The sequence below is a fragment of the Odocoileus virginianus genome, chromosome 32, assembly GCF_023699985.2.
Source record: "Odocoileus virginianus isolate 20LAN1187 ecotype Illinois chromosome 32, Ovbor_1.2, whole genome shotgun sequence".
Lineage (NCBI taxonomy): Eukaryota > Metazoa > Chordata > Mammalia > Artiodactyla > Cervidae > Odocoileus > Odocoileus virginianus.
In genome coordinates, this window is record NC_069705.1 from 15,290,840 (window position 1) to 15,303,671 (window position 12,832).

Genomic DNA, 12,832 nt, shown 5'->3' on the forward strand with positions numbered 1-12,832 from the left:
TCTCAAGAAATCATTTTCTTTGCTCATCTGTAGGAGGCAACTCCTCAGTTTTTTTTTTATGAGATTGCAGCAATTCAGTCCCATCTTCAGGCTTCACTTCTAATTCCTTGAGAATTACCAAAAGGTGATGCAGAGACACAAAATGAGCAAATGCTGTTAGAAAAATGGGACCGATGGGTTTGCTTGACGCAAGGTTGCCACAGACCTTCAATTTGTAAAAAAAGGTACTATCTTCAAAGTGCAGCAATGTGAAGAGCAATAAAAAGAGGTCTACCTGTAATAAAATTAGAAAATTGTCATTTTGTAGCCCCTAATAAAACAGAGATCATCTATGGCTGCTAATGCCACCAAGGGAGAGGCTGATAAGGAACTTTATGTCAGATATTTCTCTTATCAATAACAGTGGGAAATGACGTGCCTCCTGCGATACAGTCAGGACACAGCCCTGCCCCCCAAGACTGATCCTGGCTGTAGTCCTGCCTCTAGATCTAACTAGCTCTTCCCAGGAAATGGGGGTGATAGAGGAACAATTTACATGACGCCAAGCAGAAGCAATCTGCCAAATTCAGAGCTTTGGTCTCTTTACAGGAAGAAATGGCCCTTCTTCTTCAATGGCCTTTTTTTTTTTTTTTTAAAGAGAGAGATGTATTATAAAGTATTAAAAACCTAAGAGATACAACCGGATGTGAACTTTTCATAATTAAAAAAAAAATCTGAGTGAATGTTAAGTGGGGAGTTGGAGACAACATGAATGGGTTTGTTGTTTTCTTTTTTTTTTTGTAAGGTATTTTTCGGAGGGACTTCCCTGGTGGAAGCCTTAACCACTGAAGGGGATGCAGGTTCGACTCCTGGTAGGGGAACTAAGATCCCACTTGCCATGCAGCGACTAAGCTCATGCGCTGCAACTACTGAGGTGGCGAGCCACAACTACAGAGTCTGTGCACAGTGACAAGTGATCCCACAGATGCAGCGGGGATCCTGAATGCCACAGCTAAGACCTGGTGCAGACAAATAAACAGACATTTTGCTAAGCAGAGAAACAGGGTAGCTCCAGAGGAATCTGGCGTCAGGGAGGACATTTTAGCAGTGGACTAGAGTGAGCCTTTTGGAAACTAATGGTAATGATAGAGTAGAGAACATAGCAAGGTCATGCCATTGGAATGAGGTCCTCGAGGAAAAACAAGTGAGCGGGATCCACACCCTTGTGGAAGGAACAGCACGTGGGGAAGATGTTCTTTGATCATACACCGCCTTAACAAAAGAAATGACTGCAGAAATATTACACTGACGGCACAGGCACGAAAAGGAGGCTAAGTAAACCTAAAATTTTAGGAGGGAGAAAGATATATAATTGGAGATGCAGTGGGCTCATATCACTGTGAAAGTCAATTCACTTAGTCAAATTTTCAACGTGGCTACAGCTGTTACTCTGATGGATGTTCTGTGTTTATGGGCTTCCCTAGTGGTTCAGGAAGTAAAGAGTCTGCCTGCAATGCAGGAGACCCGGGTTCAATCCATATTTACAAGCCTCTTTTGCTTTATACTTCTCATTTATAATGTTATGTTTTTTCAGTAGTCATGGATGGATGTGAGAGTTGGACTATAAAGAAAGCTGAATGCCAAAGAATTGATGCTTTTGAACTGTGGTGTTGGAGAAGACTCTTGAGAGTCCCTTGGACTGCAAGGAAATCACACCAGTCCGTCCTAAAGGAAATCAGTCCTGAATATTCATTGGAAGGATTGATGCTGAAGCTGAAACTCCAATGCTTTGGCCACCTGATGTGAAGAGCCGACTCATTGGAAAAAATGCTGATGCTGGGAAAGATTGAGGGCAGGAGGAGAAGGGGGCCACAGAGGATGAGATGGTTGGAATGGCATCACCGATTTGATGGACTTGAATTTGAGCAAGTTCTGAAAGCTGGTCATGGACAGGGAAGCCTGGCATGCTTCAGTCCATGGGGTTGCAAAGAGTCTGACACAACTGAGAGACTGAACTGAACTGAACTGATACTGTTTCAAAAGAATTTTGGTTCATTAAGAGCCATTTGGTGCTTGTTCTACGGGTTTTATTAATGTATAGAACTTTCAAAAATAATTAGCATATTCTTAGTCCAAGAGTTATAGTCATAATCAATGTTAAACTTTTTATAGCCTTATATGCAAAAGGATATAGTGGTTGCCTCACTTTCTGTGGGTATTCAAGGGTTTAAATATTGTTATCATTTTTTATTTGGCCTATAAGCAGAAAAGTCTCTCTGCGCAAGCAGTAATTATCTTACAGTGTGTTTCAGAATCCTATTATTAACCATGTTTAGACCATCCGAGCCTTGAAAGACATAGTTGGAATACAGTCAAGCTGTAATAACATCAGCTTTTACACTTAGTTGAATAAACGGGAGCAAAAACTTCATTTTCACTTTAAGTCATCAGACCTACGGTCTTGGAAAACCTGAGAGGTACTACTAAATGTTTAGCCACAAAATCTCTGGAATTTACTGCAGTCTTCCATTTCTCCTTAAAAGAAAGGTTTAAAACTCTAATCTCTTTATACATAACCACGTTCATACATAGTTTTACTTAAGTATATGTATATAACCACGTATATGCTTCGTAAAAAGATGTGGTCATTTTTTCCCTTCTGTTTGGTTTTCTTAAGCTCATGCATCTTCCTCTGTTCCTTCTTTACCCCATGGAAGCATCCACAGTCATCTGTGCAGAAACTCTGGGATATAGCCTGGCATATGTCCTCCTTATGCAAGGATTCTTAGATCTAAAGGCATTAACTTTAAAGCACTGTCTGATAACTGGGAGATCATACCATCTCTTGCATCTCACACTCTCCACTGCACAACACCTTGTGGAAACCCCTCCTGGTCCTCTGGTTTAGCTCTATTTCATTCTTTTAGCAAATGGCTGGGGAATTCCCCAGTGGGGATGTGTTCTTGATGAACTTTCATTTTGTTTTCAGGGTTTTGCCCTACGAACAGTCACACAAGGAACCTACTTGTTCTTATGTGGTCTTAAAGCCATATCCTTGTATAGGGTTATTTGTATTTGATGGAGTCTCAAGACTATAGTTGCCACTGAATTCATTCTTTCAAGGGATGTTGCCAGATTGCTTTCCAAAAGTTGGGGGAGGAGAAAGAGTTGAGGAGAGGGAGGCAACATGGACAACATGCCTACTCCAAGGAGTTAAGCTGTATAGACTGAATGAGGGGACGGGTGGAGACCCGTCCAGTTGACGTTATTATTACATCTTTTCCTGGAGACTGTGGGCTCCCCACGTCACCACCCGGGTTTCTGTTGAGGGAGCCCATTCATGAGGTTCACACTGGTAGTGACATTCCAGGATTGGGCACCCGGGGAGTCTACAGAGAAAAGGAAGAGCCAGGAAGAGCAAAGACTTGGGGACTTATCAGATCCAGTTTTAATCTCATTTTACCACTTTCCACTGTGAGATCTTGGGTAAGTTTCTAAACTTTGAAGTTTCTAAGCTTCAGTTTCCTCATCTGCAGGACGGAGATAATGATGCCAGCCTCATAGGGTGACTGTGAGGAGGAAACATCGGGCTTGAGGCCCGGAGCAGAATGCCTGGTGCCCCTTAAAGGTGCCACTTTTTCTCAAATGCCTTCCTTATAGCTCTTCCCCCAGCAGATCAAAAGCTGTTGAAGGCAGGAATGTCGTCAAATTCATCTCTGTATCCTTTTTAAAAAAGTATTTATTAAAAATAAAATTAAAAAAAAGTATTTATTTCTATTTTTTGACCGAATGGCATGTGGGATCTTAGTTCCCTGACCAGGGATCAAACGTTCATCCCCTGCATTGGAAGCACAGAGTCTTAACCACTGGACCACCAGGGAAGTCCCAAGATTTTTATTTTTCAAACGTGCACCACATTTTAAAGTCTTTATTGAATTTGTTAAAATATTGTTCTTGTTTTGTGTTTTGGATTTTTGGCTGAGAGGGATATAAGGTCTTAGCTCCCTGCGTGTGTGTGCTCAGTCGTGCCGACTCTTTGCGACCTCATGGACGTAGCCCACCAGGCTCCTCTATCCATGTAATTCTCCAGGCAAGGATACTGGAGTGGGTTGCCATTTCCTACTCCAAGGAATCTTGATGACCCAGGTATCAAACCCAAGTCTCTTGTGTCTCCTGCATTAACAGGCAGATTCTTTACCACCAGGGCTACCTGGGAAGCCCTTAAACCAACACTGGTTAAAATAGGAGCAACAGAACATCTTTTATCATGGGAAAATTTCAGATGTACATTAGAGAAGCTGATAAGAAGAACACCCATGATCCACTACCCAGATGCAACATGTTGATAATCTTGTTTCATCTCTCTCTCAATCACTCCTTCCCACCACCCCTCTTTCTGAAGTATTTCAACGTGAATCCTAGACATCAACTGATATCGATTGTTCATGCATGCGTGCTCAATCGCCTCAGTTGTGTCCGACTCTTGTGGAGTTTCCAGGTGCTGTTCTCAGAGTATGATCTGGAGCCCCTGGAGGGTTCTCAAGACTCTATGAGGAGGTCTGCCAGGTCAAAACTATTTTTATAATAGTATTAATATATTGTCTTTTTCATTCTCATTCTTTCATGAGTGTATGGTGGAGTTTTTCAACAGGGTGAATGCAGTAGCAGATCTGAGAATCCAGCTTTCTCCTATTAAACCACATGACAGCTGAAAATATTTACAGAAATGTTTGCCAAAAAATGTGGGTTTCCCTGGTGGCTCAGACAGTAAAGAGTCTGCCTGCCGTGCAGGCGACGTGGGTTCGATCCCTGGGCCAGGAAGATTCCCCTGGAGAAGGAAATGGCAACCCACCCCAGCATTCTTGTCTGGAGAATCCCATGGACAGAGGAGCCTGGCGGGCTGCAGTTCATGGGGTCTCAAAGAGTCGGACACGACTGATCAACTGGCACTTTCACACTTTTTCACTTTTTACAAAAATGTAATTCTAGTCTTCTTGGTTTTTGTTTTATCTTGACAAATAGAATTGATTTTCATAAAAATAAGTTTTAGTTAACATATAATGAATGCAGTTATTATTGCTATGTTTTAAGCAATTCAATGGAAATATTAAAATTTTGTCAGTTTTCATTTCTTGCATAGAAAAATTTACCTGTCAAAATAATATCTAACATAAAGAAAAGCAATTTGGAGTCCTCAATATTTTTTAAAATTAGTTTTTAAATTGACATTTAATTCACATACCATGGTGCTCAGTTGCTTCAGTCGTGTCCGACTCTTTGCAACCCCATGGACTATAGCCTGCCAGGCACCCCTGTCCAGGAGATTCTCCAGGCAAGAATACTGGAATGGGTTGCCATCTCCTCCTCCATCACATACCATAGGACTGGCCATTTAGAGTTTATAATTCAGTAGATTTTAGTATATTTACAAGTTGGGCAACCATTCAGTTCAGTTCAGTCACTCAGTTGTGTCCGACTCTCTGCGACCCCATGGACTGCAGCACTCCAGGCCTCTCTGTCTGTCACCAACTCTTGGAATTTACTCAGACTTATGTCCATTGAGTGGGTGATGCCATCCAACCATCTCATCATCTGTCATCCCTTTTTCCTCCCGCCTTCAGTCTTTCCCAGCATCAGGGTCTTTTCAAATGTGTCAGCTCTTTGCATCAGGTGGCCAAAGTATTGGAGTTTCAGCTTCAGCATCAGTCCTTCCAATGAATATTCAAGACTGATCTCCTTTAGGATGGACTGGTTGGATTTCCTTGCAGTCCAAGGGACTCTCAAGAGTCTTCTCCAACACCACAGTTCAAAAGTATCAATTCTTCGGCGCTCAGCTTTCTTTATAGTCCAAATCTCACACCCATACGTGACCACAGGGAAAATCATAGCCTTGAATAGATGGACCTTTGTTGACAAAGTCATGTCTCTGCCTTTTAATATGCTGTCTAGGTTGGTCATAACTTTCCTTCCAAGGAGTAAGCGTCTTTTAATTTCATGACTGCAGTCACCATCTGCAGTGATTTTGGAGCCCCCCCAAAATAAAGTCTGGCACTGTTTCCTCTGTTTCCCCATCTATTTGCCATGAAGTGATGGGACTACATGCCATGATCTTAGTTTTCTGAATGTTGAGCTTTAAGCCAACTTTTTCACTCTCCTCTTTCACTTTCATCAAGAGGCTCTTTACTTCCTCTTCACTTTCTGCCATAAGAGTGATGTCATCTGCATATCTGAGGTTATTGATATTTCTCCCGGCAATCTTGATTCCAGCTTGTGCTTCTTTCAGCCCAGCATTTCTCATGATGTACTCTGCATATAGGTTAAATAAGTAGGGTGACAATACACAGCCTTGACGTACTCCTTTCCCTATTTGGAACCAGTCTGTTGTTCCATGTCCAGTTCTAACTGTTGCTTCCTGATCTGCATACAGATTTATCAAGAGACAGGCCAGGTGGTCTGGTATTCCCATCTCTTTCAGAATTTTCCACAGTTTATTGTGATCCACACAGTCAAAGGCTTTGGCATAGTCAATAAAGCAGAAATAGATGTTTTTCTGGAACTGTCTTGCTTTTTCGATGATCCAACAGATGTTGGCAATTTGATCTCTGGTTCATCTGCCTTTTCTAAATCTGGCTTGAACATTTGGATGTTCACAGTTCACGTACTATTGAAGCCTGGCTTGGAGAATTTGAGCATTACTTTACTAGCGTGTGATATGAGTGCAATTGTGAGCATTTGAGCATTCTTTGGCATTGCCTTTCTCTGGGATTGGAGTGAAAATTGACCTTTTCCAGTCCTGTGGCCACTGCTGAGTTTTCCAAATTTGCTGGCATATTGAGTGCAGCACTTTCACAGCATCATCTTTTAGGATTTGAAATAGCTCAACTGGAATTCCATCACCTCCACTAGCTTTGTTTGTAATGATGCTTTCTAAGGCCCACTTGACTTCACATTCCAGGATGTCTGGCTCTAGGTGAGTAATCACACCATTATGATTATCCGGGTCATGAAGATCTTTTTCGTACAGTTCTTCTGTGTATTCTTGCCACCTCTTCTTAATCTCTTCTGCTTCTGTTAGGTCTGTACCATTTCTGTCCTTATCGAGCCCATCTCTGCATGAAATATTCCCTTGGTATCTCTAATTTTCTTGAAGAGATCTCTAGTCTTTCCCATTCTGTTGTTTTCCTCTATTTGTTTGCATTGATCGCTGAGGAAGGCTTTCTTATCTCTCCTTGCTATTCTTTGGAACTCTGCACTAGCTAATTTCCAAACATTATTATCACTCTAAAAAGAACCCCCATAGCTGTTAACAGCCACTGTCAATTCTCTGTTCTCCCCAACCAGATTTTTTTTCTTTTTTTGGCCGCACTTAAGAGGCATGTGAGATCTTAGTTCCCCCATCAAGGATCAAACCTATGCACTCCACATTAGAAGCACAGAGTCTTAGACCCCTGGACCACCAGAGAAGTTCCTCCTCAATCCCTTTCTGACTTCACTGATGTGTCAACCCTGAACATCTCATATAAATGAAATCCTTAATGTCTGGATAATTTCATTTAACATAATGTCTTTAAAGTTCACTCATATTGCAGCAGATATCAAAACCCCATTCCTTTTTACGGTTGAATAATGTTCCATGGCAGGTATACACCACCTTTTGCTCATCAGTGGATGGGCTTTTAGGTTGCTTTCATTTTGGGCTGTTATGAATACTGCTGCTAGGAACATTTGCATCTAAGTTTTTGTATGAATACATGTTTTTAGTTCTCTTGGCTACCTACCTAGGAATAGAGTTGCTGGGTCTCATATGATTAATTCTTTGTTATTCTATATTTAGGGGCCTTCCCAGGTGGTGATAGTAGTAAAGAACTTGCCTGCCAGTGCAGGAGATGTAAGAGATGTGGGTTCAGATCCCTGGGTCAGGAAGATCCCCTGGAGGAGGGCATGGCAATCCACTTCAGTATTCTTGCCTGGAGAATCTCATGGACAGAGCAGTGTGGCAGGTTACAGTCCATAGTGTCGTGAAGAGTCGGACACAACTGAAGCGACTTGGCATGCACACATGCATGCAGTCTATATTTAACTTTTTGAGAAACCATCAAACTGCTTTCCACAACAGCTGCACCATTTTACATTTCAACCACCACTGTATGAGTGTTTCACCATCTCCACACCCTTAGAAAAATTTATTTTCGGTGTTTTAGTTTCCAGTTATCTTTGTGAGTATGACTCAATAATTTTTAAAGCATGTAAAGGCTTCTGAGGCTAAAAAGTTTGAGGATTGATTTTCTAACAAATAATTTTAAAAAACATAGAAGCATTTTTATAAATAACAAGTTCATAGAAACAGGACAGATCAGTGATTGCCAGAGGTGGAGAAGGGGGCAGACGAAATGGGTGAAGGTGGTCAAACGGCGTAAACTTCTAGTTTTGAAATAAATATGTCCTGACATGTAATGTACAGCATGGTGACTATAATTAATAAACACTGTATTATTTATTTGAAAGTTGCTAAGAGAATACATCTTAAAAGTTCTTATCACAAGAAAAAACATTTAACTGTGTAGTGATGGGCATTAACCAGACTTCTTGTGGTGATCATTTTGCAATACATATATTGAATCATTCACTGGTGAATTCAACCAAACATTTACTAAAAAAAAAAAAAACCCAAACTCTTTCAGAAAACAATCTCATTCAGAAAATAAAAGCAGATAGTTGTTGTTCAGTCTCTCAATCACGTTGATTCTTTGCAACCCCATGGACGGCAGTATGGCAGACTTGGCACCCTGATGCTGGGAAAGCTTGAGAGGCGGGAGGAGAAGGGGACGACAGAGGATGAGATGGTTGGATGGCATCACTGACACAATGGACATGGGTTTGTGTGGACTCCGGGAGCTGGCGATGGACAGGGAGGCCTGGTATGCTGCGGTTCATGGGGCTACAAAGAGTCGGACACAACTGAGCGACTGAACTGAACTGAGTAATTTATCGAAGAAACTAGATAATTTGTGAAATTTCCTGTATCCTTAGTTCAGCTGCTCATATTGACTTGGTGTTTTGATCTGTTTCTGTGTCCTCCATGTTTCTTGCCATTTTACGAAGTTAGATCTAGAAGTTTGATTAGATTTAGGGTCAGTTTTTGTGCAAGAATATTTCATAGACCGTGTGTATTTCCTGTTGCATTGCATTGAGGCACATGGCATCTGATTGTCTCTCTTTTAATGATTTAAGATAATCAGTGGGTTCAGGTTTTGTTAGCTTGATCCAGCCATTATAAGTTTCCCATCAATGTTCCACTTCATAATCCCAATAGCCACTGTTTGTGGCTGTTACCTAGTCCCAGAGCTTCATTAAGAGCTGTGAACAGTAATTTTCTAATTCTACTAGTTCTGTGACATTTGGTGCCCTTACAAACTATCTGGGTATCCTGAAATCTATAATAGAATAAATGCTTATTTTTTTCCCCCTTTTACCAATTGTAAAATAAAGATTTGGTTCCTTAGGTGATACAAGCGTGAATGACGAGAGATTTTTATTTTTTAGTATTACTATAAATGAATTCATGGGCTTGTGGATATTAGATGTGTTTCAATCCATTAGTCATTATTCTTTCTTAAGTTCAAGCTGCTCCATCTTTGGCCAAAGGGTCCCCCTTCATCCTTGCTCTTGGGTTCTTTTCACATAACTTCAATAGTATTTGATGGCTACCTTGCTTTCTGTCATTATAAAACACCTCAAGCTCATCTTACACAATCCTTGCCCCAGTTCTAACATCAGTCATTTCCTCAAGGAATCCTGGCTACTCTTAGTGGACAATGGCCTTTAAATTGTGCATTTGTACACAAGAGCTGCTCATAACTGTTGGATTATCATTACTTCTTGACCTTTTCAGTGAACACAGTTAGGATATATTTATTTTATAGAATAAGAAAAATTAATGATTAACCACACTACCATTGCCGATTCAAATATTCGCTCATGGAATTTACACCTAACTTAATTGATTTCATACTTGTATATCTTTATCTTTCACTGAAGATCTGGTTTCTAACAACATTAAGACTTCTTTGCTATTTTATATACACAAAATATGTAAAATATACATGCAACAGCATCTAAATAACAATACCAGTATTATTACTAACAACTACTGTTACTGAATGCAGCTTGGTTTTTCTGCCATTCTTTTCTGTTCTTAGGCTATATCACACTAAGGATATACAGCCAAAATCATCAGTTTTAAAGTCAGTTTCTTATTTTTCCATGTGGTTATGCCAGTAACTTGAAATATACTTTGATTCATGGCTTTTTTTTCCTTGTAGGAAGTGCTTTGTTATTTTCTTTTAAAAATAATTACGTATTTACAAGATCCCAAATTCAAAACTGAGAATGAGACCGAGTAGATCAAAAGAAGTCTAGCTTCCACACCCATGGTTTTCACCTTGTTCTTCTCTTATAAGTAGCCCTTTTTAAAATTAGTATGCAATTTCTTCTTCCATTGCTGCTTTTAAAAAATGTGAGCAAATGCACCACATCTTTCTTAGGGAAGAGGCAACATATATCTGATGTATGCTTTCCTTTTTTTTTTTTTTTTTGACCACACTGCCCAGCATGTGAAATTTTAGTTCCCCCACCCAGGATGGAACCCACTCCCCCTTCATTGGACATGCAGTCTTAACGATCTAACATGCAGTCTAAACGGATCCCAGGGAAGGCCCTCAGCCTTGCTTTTTTTTCACTTAACAATATATCCTAGGGTTCCATGGCCTCCACAGAGATGGTCTTCATTCCTTTGTACAGCTGCACAGAACTGCATTGTGTGGATGCACCCTGCTTTATTCAGCCAGGCCTTTGCGGATGGACTTGTGGGTTCAACAAACATTCATTGCATGGCTAAATCGTGCCAGGCACTGGAGATAAAGCCACGGTCTCTGGCCTCCGGAAACTCAGTGAGCAGAGGGGGTGAGCTCTTGCAATAAAAGTACGTTCCTCATAAGGAATTAACTCGAATCCACTTAGCACAAGGAGAATGTGGAACAGAGCCGACAGGGTCCGCAAAGGAGGGGTACAATAATGATCTGTGGATTGCCATCTTGCTCCCATAGGGGCCGATATCTGATATGGGAGAATCTCCTTGGGAGGACTTTTTAATCAACGTCGGATATTGCTAAGAAAACCATCAGTGCCACCAATTGGTCAGAGAAAAGAAGGTCAAGTGAAAGGGAGAGAGGAAGGGTCCTAACCATAAAATTCCCCTAAAAGGAGGAAATAAAAGTTAATACAGAAGCTGTGGTTTAACAATAAGAACTAACACCTGTATTAAATTTACAAGAGACTAGGGATTGCTCTGAGCCACGTATATTTAACTTCTTTATTTCTCATAACAATCCTAAGAAGTAGGCAGTATTATAACCTACAGAGAAGTTACTGAAATTTTGGCCAAGGTCGGGGGTGGGGGTCCGGGGAGGAGAGGGTTGGAAGCAGGAAAGAATTACAGACAAGATCCACAGATAGGGAGTTTGATGCTTTTGAACTGTGGTGTTGGAGAAGACTCTTGAGAGTCCCTTAGACTGTAAAGAGATCAACCCAGTCTATCCTAAAAGGAAATCATTCCTGAATATTCATTGGAAGGACTGATGCTGAAGCTCTAATACTTTGGCCATCTGATGCAAAGAACGGACTTACTGGAAAAGACTCATGCTGGGAAAGACTGAAGGCGGGAGGAGAAGGGGAGGACAGGGTTGACACGGTTGCACAGCCTCACCTACTGGATGCACGTGAGTTTGAGCAAGCTCTGGGAGTTGGTGATGGACAGATAACCTGGCGTGCTACAGTTCATGGGGTCGCAGAGCGGGACACGACTGAGCGATGGCACAACAAATCAGGGCCCTGTCCACGACGGAACAAAAGTCCTTCAAGTTTCCCCTCACCCTCAACACTCTCTGGGGATCGGAACCTGCTCTTGACACCATCCCACGCCCTAAGCACCTGCCTCAGGATGGCCTAGGGGCTCAGAGCCCAGAGAAATCCAAGAGACCCGAGGCGACCTGTGGGCACACACACGGCAGATACTAAGCCGGCCTCCGGGGCCGCGTGGGTTTGCGCAGCGACCCGAGGCCTCCCTCCGAGAAGCGGCCGAGCAGGCTCTTCGACGGCCCTCGTCCCGGGTGTCCGCCGCGCGTTTCTCCGCGTGCGCTCCCGCCCACGCCGGGACACAGACGGAGTGTGCTTCCCCGGATTCCTACTGCACGGTGGAAGTTACGAGAAATCACCCGGCAAATTCCCAGAACGGCCAAGCACCGCGCGACCCGAGGAACGCGTGAGCCAACCTTCTCGCCGGGAACCCACTGAGTCAGTGGCCGACACTTTTCCGGCAACTTCTGGGGGCGGCCCCGCCCCCGACAGCCGCGGGAACAGCATGATAAGCGCCTGGCGCTCTACTCTGGCGACCCTTCAACGTTTCTTGCGGGTGAGTGTTCCCACAGGACTGCGACTACACGCGTTAAAAGTTTCTCAAAAGTTGACGTCAAACCAGAAACAAAAACAACTGCGCGTATACTAAGTATGTAAAAATTACCAACAACAAACACAGCTGGAGCATAATATTTTCTTGTAATTATAAATGATCCTTTTAGTTCACGTCAGAAAGGTAATGTGCCGATGTCGTAACAAGGTTTGGAGGGAGGCACATATCACGCAGCTGCGTGAACACCCAATCATCATGCTCATGAACTACAAAAGGATCAGTTTGGTTAGCTGATTAAGGAACTCCAGACACGACCCACTAACTTTTCACGAAGGATGACAGATGTAGGGTTTATTTATTTATACTTGCATATAAAATTCTGTACAT

The 12,832-nt window shown here is 42.1% G+C and overlaps 1 non-coding gene across 1 annotated transcript; it reads right to left on the reverse strand.

Moving 5' to 3' along the window:
• Positions 1-12,618: 12,618 nt before the first annotated feature.
• On the reverse strand, positions 12,619-12,723 carry LOC139032688 (small nucleolar RNA U13). The gene has a single exon (XR_011485264.1). It is a non-coding gene; the product is annotated as a small nucleolar RNA U13 (small nucleolar RNA).
• Positions 12,724-12,832: the final 109 nt, after the last annotated feature.